Here is a 12,222-nt window from a genome sequence, read left to right as displayed (position 1 = left end):
TTGTTGCATGATTTTGTTACCGCTTTTGGTTAGATTGTTTACAACTATAGATCAGCTTTGAAATGAATCACGCGTACGTATATTCATATTTTTTTTATATATAAATGTAAAGAATCATGTCACGCATACGTGTACACAATAAGATTGATAATATTTTTTATATTTTTATTATAAAAAAGAATTTATGGCCGAAATTGCGCGTGCTTAAAATAAAATTACGAACATTCGTCACTCTTATATGATTAAATAGTGAACTGTACATCTCGGGTTATATGAAATAAATTAATTTAATATCCTCCGAAAAACCCCCTTTTATTAAGAAAGTTTGCTCGAAGTTGCGCGAACGCATACTCCGAATTGTTTTTAGAAATTTAATCATGTCACGCGAACGTGTCCCCAATTACACAAAATATTTTTTGATGGTAATATAAATTTTCTACAAATGTTTATTATGTCCATCTATTTTTAAATATGAAAGCCATGGGAAATCACCGAATGGAATGTCTCGAGATTTCTTTAAAAAAAATCAAAATTTATTAGGTGTTGACCACAGGTTATATTTTAAACATATGAATTATATACCTCAAAACTATTCAAATTAAAAGAATTAATGAGATGAAAAATAAATAAATAACGTGCAACTAAAATACCATTTTTATCGTGAATACGGTATTCGTATTTTGTTTATGTATTTTCAGTACTTGATAATTATATGCACAAGTTATTTATTATTTTCCTAAGCTTAAGACTAAGTGTATATGTTTGAAAACTTACCAAAAGCGAATTACGTGTAAAAACTAGGAAAAATTTAATTGATAATCAAACTAATAGTTTTCGAAGAATTTCCATTATTCTATTCAGAGCGAACTCTACTTTGTATATTTTGACTTAAAATGTTGCAATTGGTATTTATAAATCCGACCTTCTTCTACACAACTTATTTTTAGTCCAAAGGTCTAATTATTTGGTTAATTTGCTTACGATGATTGAGTTTGGGATAGATAAAAATCAAACCAATTTTTATCTCGGCTTATGCAAGCTATTTACAAATACTAAATCTATACTTTGTAAAAATCATTGACATTATTTTTATATACTATTTTTTTAAGAAATGAGTTAATCGCATTCCTAAAATAAATGGGCCATTTGTTGTTAAGAAAGAGAACTAATCTACAAATTGATTTAATAAAATGACATTATTTGTAACGTAAATACACATCTGAACCATTCGGAATATTCCAATATCTTAATCGTAACGAATTATATCGATTCACCTCTCACTTAGAGTTATCCGCATTATTAGGCCCTATTTTTGTATAAACGAGAATACTTATGTCAACTAGAATTAAACAATATCAGACTTGACGAAGTTTACTAGCGTGGTTCCCCGATATTTTCATGTTACCAAGCGCTTAGTTAACATGGTCTAAATACAAAGTTTAAAGAATAGTCAACTTTCTACCAAATCCCCTGTCTCGACAATTCGAATATAACTATACTTAATGAGATTCTGAAATAAATAGAATTATTGCAAAGCTTATACTAACTTCAAAAGAGGATGATTAACTAATAGTTCTCATGTCAAGCGCAAGCTAATAGTTAACTAAAAAATTGAAACTCAACTAATGCCTTCAAATGAATAGCAGACATATTTGAAATTCCAGATTTCATTTCTCTATAATATTGAAACTTTGCAGTATCATGAGTCTAAATATATACCTGGAAATGAGGGTAAAAGATGTAGTATTCAGCAGTAGCAGCAAAAGAAGCCCAATAGCAGAAATAAAATGCCAAACAATTCAGCAGATTTGAGCAAAACCGACAGAAACCGTGAAAACCAGACGAACAGTAGCAGAAATTTTAAGAAAATTTCAGATTCAATCAAACAGTATCACCAAACAAGCCCGGACAGATATGAGGAAACAATATTGCTGATTTTTCTTTCTTTCTTCTCTATTTTTTCTGTTCTGTTTCTCTTTTCTGTGTGTGTGTGTGCTCTTTTTTTCTGTTTTTCTTTTTCTATTTTTTCCCTTCTGTCCGCTCTTTCTGTTTTTTTTTCTCTCTGTGTGTCCCCCTTGAAATAAGTCCCAACACACCCTTTTATACAACTTACTCCCTTTCTCCCAGCCTACTGTCCGGACCCCCCTTTTTTCTTTTTCAAATTAGTTTCTTCCACTCAAATAACACTAAAACTGCTTTTCTAATTAATCAGCCACTAAGGAAAACTTTCCCTTAATTTCAGCCCCTCCACTTCCTTTGGTTCCCCATTAGGATTAATTAATACCTTATTGATAAAGCACTGACAATAAAGTATCATACTAACTATTTTATTCCCCAAACACCCCTGAAATTCCCTTACTATTACTGCCCTAAACCAATCTGCCCAAATTCAACAATTATCTGCTTAACAGCTTCAACCAATTCCTAAGGTTTTAATGCAGAAAAATATTAAATACAAAGATTTCCAATTCAGAACAATATTTACAGAATTTTAACTAAAATGCAACCTTCTAACCCAATAATATCTAATTAACACTTGTAAAACTGAATTCAAACCAAAACATCACATTAACACCATACAGAACTCAACAGAATCATTGAAGTTGAAATTAAAACTTGAATCAATATGCACATGAATGAAGGTAATGTGAATGTAGGTTCATTGTCAGCTTAATGACAATGTCCTGAAACTAAAACTGAAATATGCACATGAATACAAATATCATGCATGCAAGTTCATTCCTGAAATCAAATGGCACTGGATCAAATATACACAACAACATTTGTCGAACTTGCTGACTTAACAAACAAGAGTGAATTAACTGTCGAAACTAATTAATGGACATGCTTATAACAACTGATACCAAATAATCAGACCCCAGACAATTTAGGCAAACAGGTTATTTCAATCAATATTAACAGGAACAAGAATTTATAATAAGACAACTAATCGGCAAACTTAATCGAGTCGATTACACACATTGTAAACAATTACAACAAACAGAAACAATGCTATAATTTAATCGAATACACGGGTATAGTGGATATGAGACAGAATCAGGTAAAAAAAATAGGAAAATTATACAAATTACTAAAACAGGCAATAATACACACATAGGGTACAAAAGAAAAGTAGGAAAAATACCTCTGAATCTTCAAAATTATACGGACCCAGGCTCAAAGTTAGACCTAAGCATTTTGAGGTCGAATAGACTTTAATTGAAGTGTTTTCAACTGAGAACAACTCGATTAAAGTCTATTAGGCCCCAACCCTTCAATTAATTTGGTCAGATTCCATGATTGGAATTTTAGGGTTCCATTTTTTTTTCCAGATTTAGGGCTCCAACATTTCTGGGCAGATTCGAAGGGAATCAAGGGTGGTTTAGGGGTGAGAGAGGCCTGGGGGTCACCTGGTAGGAATTTGGGACAGATCTGGGTAAGTTCATGTTTGGTTCGAATATTCAAATGAAGATTCGAGAAGCTCTGAGATGATTCGAACCAAACAGTTTGAAGATCTGTATTGGGGGTGGCTGGAAGGTCACTGGGTGTTAGTTTGGTGGTCATCGGAGACGGTCGTGTCCTCAGGCCCACCTTCGATTTAAGATTCGAAGAGCTGAGGCCTGATTCGAGGGGAGTTATGGTGATGGTTGGAAAGAGGAGGTCGAGGGGGTTCAGGGGTGTTAAGGTGGTGACCGGCGGCGTCGTTGCCGTCAGGTTTTAGGTGAGAGGGAACTAGGGAGGCTAGGGTTTAGGGGGGTGTCGTCTCAGAGACGATGATGAACAGGAAGGCGAGGGGGGGTGCTTGGTTAGGGGGCTGGGGTAAGAATTTAGTTTATATAGGGGAGGGGTGGTCTGATATTGACCGTTGAATCAGGTAAGATCTACGGCCTGAATCAATTTATTTAACCAAACGGTGTCATTTGTTTAGTTTGGGGGAATGGGTCGGTCTCAGACGGGAGTGGGTCGGGTCATTGGGAGGGCCTGAGAACCATTAGATTTAAAACAATGAACGGTCCCGATTAAATATGATCATACGTCGTCATTTGGTTTAATGAAAGAACTGAACTGGACCGTTGGATCTATTTGATCAACGGTTCAGATAAAAATACCAATACGGCGTCGTTTGATTATTTGGAAATTACCTGGATGGGTACCATCAAAACGACGTAGCTTCTGCCCTATACTACATCGTTTGATGGCTTTTGGGTTGACAGATTTGGGCTGGGTAGGAAGTGCAATTTCTTGGGCTTAAAACAGGCCCAGTCCGAATTTTCTCTTTATTTTTTGAATTCTTTTCTTTTTTCTTCTTTAATTTTCTGATTTTAAATACAATTCCTAAAATCTAAATACAACTACAAATATTAATTAATACTTACAATAATTAACAAGCAAATCAAAGAAACAATGAAATCACACAAGGGCACATTTAAATGACAAAAATTACAACAATTACATAATTTTGTGATTTTGTTTTTGTAAAACAAACCTGTTAATTCCTAAATTGAAAAACTAAATCCTAAATTCACATGCAACACATATTACATTATATTATTTTTTGTATTTTTAAATGCATTAATAAAAATTACACACGCACATATACCTATGCAAACAAACAGGAAAATCGCACAATATTTCCTAAAAACAACACATAATTAAAGAAAAGACCTAATTTGGGTATTATTTTGGAGTAATTCGTATGAGGCAAAAATCACGTGCTCACAGCTGCCCCTCTTTGTCCGGAAACATGAAGAGTTTTCGTGCAAAGATAAAGTGAGCGGATACGAGCGATTTTTGCCTGTTTGAATCCTCCGTGGGAAGCATCCTTTGAAAGATTTGACCGAACCTATGCTTCAAAGGTTTCCTACATATCCTTGGCTATAAAGGAATCAGGTCAATGTAGTTCGGGAAGTTTTGGTAGCTGAGAATACCATGGGACTGTGATGTTACTGCTGTTGCATGCTGCTTTTACTGCTTGCTGACCTCCTTATTACACCCTGCTTAAAGAAAAACAAAAAAAAAAGGCCAGACTAGACCATGGTATATGAATTACGAAATCTTATCTAGATCATGCCCTTGTGTCTCTTGTTGCTTTCATGTCTTGGTGATTCCTTTGGTATCTTTTGCTTCCAATTTGTCTTGTATTCTCTTCAGACTACCGATCTTGAACTGCTTGTTTCCTTTTTTGTATTGTTTTTCATTGAGTCTTGTACTTCCTTCCTCTGCTTGGGGATTCTTTGTTGTTTCCCGCTGGGGATTCCGATCGGATTCCTCTGCCTTATTGATTCTAAGTGTATTCCTCCATTATATGGGTGGGCTTTTGACTTCACCCAACAATGTCAAAAATAAATCGCCATTCTGTTCTTCAGGGGGGCTCCTGACCTCTTTTGAATTATATTCCCTTGTTCTCCAGGTGTACGTCTGATTGCTGATACTTCAACTGTTCTTCCTTGTTCTCCAGGTGGACGCCTGCTTGCTGATATTTCATTTGCTCTTCCTTGTTCTCCAGGTAGACGCCTGCTTGCTGATATTTCAACTGTTCTTCCTTGTTCTCCAGGTGGACGCCTGCTTGTTGATATTTCAACTGTTCTTCCTTGTTCTCCAGGTGGACGCCTACTTGCTGATATTTCAACTGTTCTTCCTTGTTCTCCAGGTGGACGCCTGCTTGCTGATATCTCAACTGTTCTTCCTTGTTCTCCAGGTGGACGCCTGCTTGCTGATATTTCAACTGTTCTTCCTTGTTCTCCAGGTGGACGCCTGCTTGCTGATATTTCCATTGCTCTTCCTTGTTCTCCAGGTGGACGCCTGCTTGCTGATATTTCCATTGCTCTTCCTTGTTCTCCAGGTGGACGCCTGCTTGCTGATATTTCCATTGCTCTTCCTTGTTCTCCAGGTGGACGCCTGCTTGCTGATATTTCCATTGCTCTTCCTTGTTCTCCAGGTGGACGCCTGCTTGCTGATATTTCAACTGTTCTTCCTTGTTCTCCAGGTGGACGCCTGCTTGTTGATATTTTCAACTGTCCTTCCTTGTTCTCTAGGTGGATGCCTGCTTGCTGTTATTTTAACTGTTCTTCCTTGTTCTCCAGGTGGACGCCTGCTTGCTTCCCTCACCGGGTGTTTCCCGAAACAAATATTGTTTTTGCCCCTGTTTCAAAATCAAGGAAAATCTTGTTAGTTTAAGGCGTGGTGGTTAGTTGTGGCATTCTTGATGGGGGTGGGGTTTCTCTTTGTCCTGTTTTACTGCCTTAAAGCAGTTGAAAAGACTGTTTTGTTCTCATGATTGATCCTTAACCGTAGGATCCCCAACTGTTGTTTTCACTTCAAACCCTTTCAATCGTAATCATATGTCTCTCATGACATTACTGAACCACTTTTCTGATTCAACTTTTCTCACACCCATATCTTATTTTCATCCTATTACCTTTCCCGCCTGCCATGGCCGTATTTTGCATTGTGCAATTTTGAATCTTGGTAGTATACCTTGACATTCCTTTTTATTTGCTTGGAACGAAACTTACCTCAAAACCTTTAGAAGAGTAAGATTATTAGTGACGAAACATGATGATTTTGACAATTAAGAATGAAAAGGAAAATCCAAATTTGGATGACTGTTGGAGATAGGAATAAGGAACTTATCTGATTGAAGTCACTGGCACCAATGATCAGGTTATGCATTTTGGATTAATCAGCCCAGTCTATTTAACCAATCTCCCTTTCAATTGTTTCACTTTGCTTTCCAAAATTTCCACAACCCAATTTTACTTTTTGCTAACTTACGGACCTTGTTCGACTTGCAGTTCCTTAAAGAGTTTTCACCGACAAACCTCCCTCATTTGTTTATTTCTTAATTCCTTTTCGCCTTATGGTGCCTGCGAAGGTTTTCACCAATAAGACTCTCTCATTTTACTTTCTCTCAGCTTTCGTCGTCTCATGGTGCCCGTGAGGGTTTTCACCTATAAGACTCTCTCATTTTCATCGCTTTTTCCTGTTTGGACCAGAGTGTTATGAATCACCTCCATTTGCTCGACTCGACATTTTTCTAAGATTTATCGAAAGGTCTTTTGGTATGTGGTTGGAATGAAAGGGTATCAAAAGTCAAAACAATTTTGATATGAGTTTAAAATTACAACTCTTGGAATCATTTTTCTTATTGCCAATACAATTCCTGCCCCAGTTTCTTGATTGGGGGTCTTTTGATGTTTCATTTTATGCACATTATGCCTATTATTCACCCTATGACCGAGTCGTGAGGCGCCTACGTATCCTCTTTGAGGAATTAGGTCAAACGTAGTTCACTTCTATAATTTTTTTTTTTATTGATTCCAAAAGAGGGTAGGAAAGAAACAAATATGGCTCAAAAGGGGGAACAAAGGGTTTGGATAGCAGAATAAATTGCCTTCGTCATTCCAATCTTTGAAATAATGCCAAATACAAGCATTCAATAACTATACCAAAGATAAATCATGCATAATATCTCTTTACTGCATCATAATTGATAGCCATGTCTATGCATTTTCCTTCAATATCTGTTAAACATAATGCACCATTGGAAATACTCTGGTCACAATGAACGGTCCTTGCCAGTTCGGGGCAAACTTGCCCTTTGCTTCAACCTGATGTGGAAGAATACGTTTCAACACCTGTTGACCCACTTCGAACTTTCGGGGACGCACCTTTTTGTTGTATGCTCTTGCTATTCTTCTTTGATACAATTGGCCATGACATACTGCTGCCAATCGTTTTCATCAATCAAGTTTAACTGTTCCAAACGGGTTTTGACCCATTCATCATCATCAATCTTAGCTTCGGCGACGATCCGAAGGGAAGGAATCTCAACTTCTGCAGGAATTACCGCCTCAGTGCCATATACCAACAAATAGGAAGTTGGTCCTACCGAAGTGCGAACAGTAGTGCGATATCCCAACAACGCAAATGGTAATTTTTCGTGCCATTGTCTTGAACCTTCTACCATTTTCCGAAGTATCTTCTTTATGTTTTTGTTGGCTGCCTCGACTGCTCCATTCGCCTTGGGCCGATATGGGGTAGAGTTGCGATGTGTAATCTTAAACTGTTGACATACTTCCTTCATTAAGTTACTGTTAAGATTAGCACCGTTATCTGTGATGATCACCTTTGGGATTCCGAATCGACATATGATATTTGAGTGAACAAAATCGACCACAGCTTTCTTGGTCACTGATTTGAATGTTTTGGCCTCAACCCATTTGGTGAAATAATCAATGGCTACTAGAATGAACCTATGCCCATTAGATGTTTCCGGCTCAATTGGTCCGATAATATCCATGCCCCAAGCGACGAAGGGCCATGGCCGACATTGTGTGCAACTCGGATGGTGGAGAATGAATCAAATCTCCGTGTATCTGGCATTGATGATATTTGCGCACAAAACTGATACAATCTCGCTCCATGGTAAGCCAATAGTAACCAGCTCGGAGAATTTTCTTTGCCAACACATATCCGCTCATGTGGGGTCTGCAAACTCCCGAATATACTTCAGACATGATAGCCGTAGCTTGTCTAGCATCTATGCATCTTAATGTCTGGTGTTCTTTTATACAAAACTCCTCCACTTAAGAAGAATCCACTTGCCAACCATCTAATGGTTCTCTTTTGATCCCCTGTGGCTTGTGCTGGATATATCCTCATTCTGATATACTCCTTGATGTCGTGGAACCATGGTTCACCATCTAATTCTTCTTCAACCATGTTGCAGTAAGCGTGTTGATAGTGGACTTGAATATGCAGTGGATCCACATAAGCTTTGTCCGGATGGTGCAACATTGATGCCAGGGTAACCAATGCATCAGCGACTTTGTTATGGATCCTTGGAATATGCCTGAACTCCACTGATCGAAACCGTTGACAAAGATCATGTAAACATTATCGGTATGGTATGAGCTTCAAGTCTCGTGTTTCCCATTCTCCTTGAATTTGATGTACCAGAAGATCCGAATCTCCCAAGACCAAGATTTCCTGGATATCCATGTCTGCAGCTAGCCTTAACCCCAAAATACAAGCTTCATACTCAGCCATATTATTGGTGCAATAAAACCGAAGTTGAGCCGTAACAGGATAGTGATGCCCGGTGTCAGAAATAATCACAGCTCCTATCCCGACTCCTTTCATGTTAGCAGCCCCATAAAAGAAAAGTTTCCAGCCAGGTTTTTCAATTTACTCCATCTCACCGATATGCATTACTTCTTCATCGGGAAAGTAAGTTCTCAATGGCTCGTACTCTTCGTCGATCGGGTTTTCGGCTAAATGATCGGCCAATGCTTGCGCTTTTACTGCAGTCCGAGTCACATAGATGATGTCAAATTCTGTGAGCAATATCTGCCACTTTGCCAGTCTCCCTGTTGGCATAGGCTTTTGAAAAATATATTTCAATGGGTCCAGACGCAAAATAAGGTAAGTAGTGTAGGATGATAAATAGTGTTTCAATTTCTGAGCTACCCAAGTTAGGGCGCAACAGATCCTTTCCAGATGAGTGTACTTAACCTCATAAGCTGTGAAATTCTTGCTAAGGTAATAGATGGCCTGTTCCTTTCTGCCGGTGATGTCATGTTGCCCCAGTACACAACCAAATGAATTTTCCAAGACTGTTAAGTAAAGAATCAAAGGTCTTCCTGGCTCTGGCGGAACCAACACGGGTGGGTTTGACAAGTATCCTTTTATCTTATCAAATGCTTCTTGACACTCATCAGTCCATTTGACCACAGCATCCTTCTTCAACAATTTGAAAATAGGCTCACAAGTTGTCGTGAGCTGAGCAATAAACCTGCTGATATAATTCAACCTCCCTAACAAACTCATTACTTCAGTCTTGTTCCTTGGAGGTGGCAATTCTTGGATGGCTTTGATCTTTGATGGGTCCAACTTGATGCCTCGCCGACTGACTATAAATCCTAACAGCTTTCCAGATGGAACACCAAATGCGCACTTGGCAGGGTTAAGCTTGAGATTGTACCTGCGAAGTCTCAGGAAGAATTTCCTCAAATCCCCAACGTGGTCGACCTGATGCTTTGAGTTTATGATCACATCGTCCACGTATACCTCAATCTCCTTATGTATCATATCATGAAACACCGTGGTCATTGCTCTCATGTAAGTTGCCCCGACGTTCTTCAAACCAAATGACATTACCCGGTAGCAATAAGTTCCCCATGGTGTGATGAATGCCGTCTTTTCTGCATCTTCTTCATCCATTAGAATTTGATGATACCTAGCATAACAATCCACAAAAGATCCTATCTCATGCTTGGCACAATTATCGATCAAAATATGGATATTGGGTAATGGGAAGTTATCCTTCGGACTTGCTTTGTTGAGATTGCGGTAATCGACGCATACTCTAATCTTGCCGTCTTTCTTTGGCACAGGAACGACATTAGCCAACCAAACAGGATATCGAGTGACCCGAATGACCTTTGCATCCAACTGTTTGGTGATTTCTTCTTTAATTTTCACACTCATATCAGTCTTGAACTTCCTCAACTTTTGCTTGACAGGAGGCACCATCGGATCAGTGGGCAATTTGTGAACCACTAAATCAGTGCTTAAGCCTGGCATGTCGTCATATAACCATGCAAAAACATCTTTGAAGTCGATGAGTGTTTTAATTAACTCTTCCCGGATCTTTGGTTCGAGGTGGACACTTATTTTAGTTTCTCGGATATTATTTGTGTCTCCTAGATTGATGTCTTCGGTATCATTCAGGTTAGGTTTGGTTTTTTCTTCAAAATGAATTAACTCTTTACTAATCTCTTCGAAAGCCTCATCCTCATCCTCATCATATTTTGATTCATAATCACAATATACTTCTTGAATTATTATTTCGGAATCAAACTGAATTTTAAGACTGGGCTGAGGATTCCTCATGCATGCCATATCACTAGAGCCAGCGTAAAAAGGACTGTACAGAAAAAGAAGAAAAGGAAAAGAAAACTATCAGGAATGATAATGAAAAGGAAACTGTATTTCATTGGATGATGAAAGATAACAAGGTTTGCACACTTCAAACAAACTGTAAGATAAAAATTTGGATTACAACCCTGAAGTAACCCAAACAAACTGAAGGAAAATCAAAATAAACTACCAAGACCCCTTTCGAATGGGGAGAGGAGTGGCTTTCCAGTTATTAAGCTTTGTCTCTGGCCCAACGAATTGAACTTCTGCGTCGCTAGAACCTTCACCGCTTTCCATCATGTTCACATCCTCAAACAGCTTTTCGAATCTTTCAATTAATTCCTCCTCAGGATTAATCATGAATTTAGGAATTGTTGTTATCGGGTGATTTCTGGTACCGGACTTGACAAAAGACTTTGATAGATATGGGACTGGCTTTGGAAGGACCCATGCCTTCTGTTTTGGCTTTCTGGCCTTTCTTACGTCTATGACAGTGGGTATGAATCCCAAACCAAATGTTCCCTAGTTCTTGGGAAGAGATACTGGTTGTATAATACCTTGCAAAGATGATCCCAAACCTTTGCCGGGTACAAAACCATTCTTCAACATTTCATAGGCTACCATGACTGATGCAGTGGTTATCTTTGGATTCGGAATGTATTTCCCCTCCGGAATTTTCTCTACCAACATTGTGTCGGAAACCTGGTAAACCCATGGTCCCTGGTTATTTTCTATTCCCTCGACCAGTACGATGGCACTGCTGTGAGCATTTAAACTGTTTTCTCCATGCACAACTATTTCTTGTTTATCCCATTCAAACTTGACCACCTGGTGTAGTGTTGATGGGACTGCTTTAGCAGTATGGATCCATGGTCAACCCAACAGTAAATTATAAGAAACAGCTATATCCAACACCTGAAACTCCATTGTGAATTCAACTGGCCCTATTGTCAGCTCCAACACTATGTCGCCAAATGAATCTCTGCTTCCACCGTCAAATCCCCGTACGCAAATACTATTCTTGTGGATTCTCTCCTCTTTTATTTTCAACTTGCTCAGAGTGGAGAGAGGGCAGATGTTTGCGCTTGACCCATTGTCAACCAACACCCAGGTCACTACGGAGTTTTCACATTTCAATGTGAGGTAAAGAGCTCTGTTGTGCTCAGTACCTTCCACATGCAATTCATCATCAGAAATGTGATTCTGTTTGCCTCAAAGATTTTGTTGGCTATTTTTTCCAAGTGATTCACGGAGATCTTATCAGGAACGTGTGCCTCATTCAAAGATCTTCATTAAAGC

Source organism: Nicotiana sylvestris, chromosome 12, assembly GCF_000393655.2.
Source record: "Nicotiana sylvestris chromosome 12, ASM39365v2, whole genome shotgun sequence".
Taxonomy (NCBI): domain Eukaryota; kingdom Viridiplantae; phylum Streptophyta; class Magnoliopsida; order Solanales; family Solanaceae; genus Nicotiana; species Nicotiana sylvestris.
Note: the sequence above shows the minus strand (reverse complement) of the source record.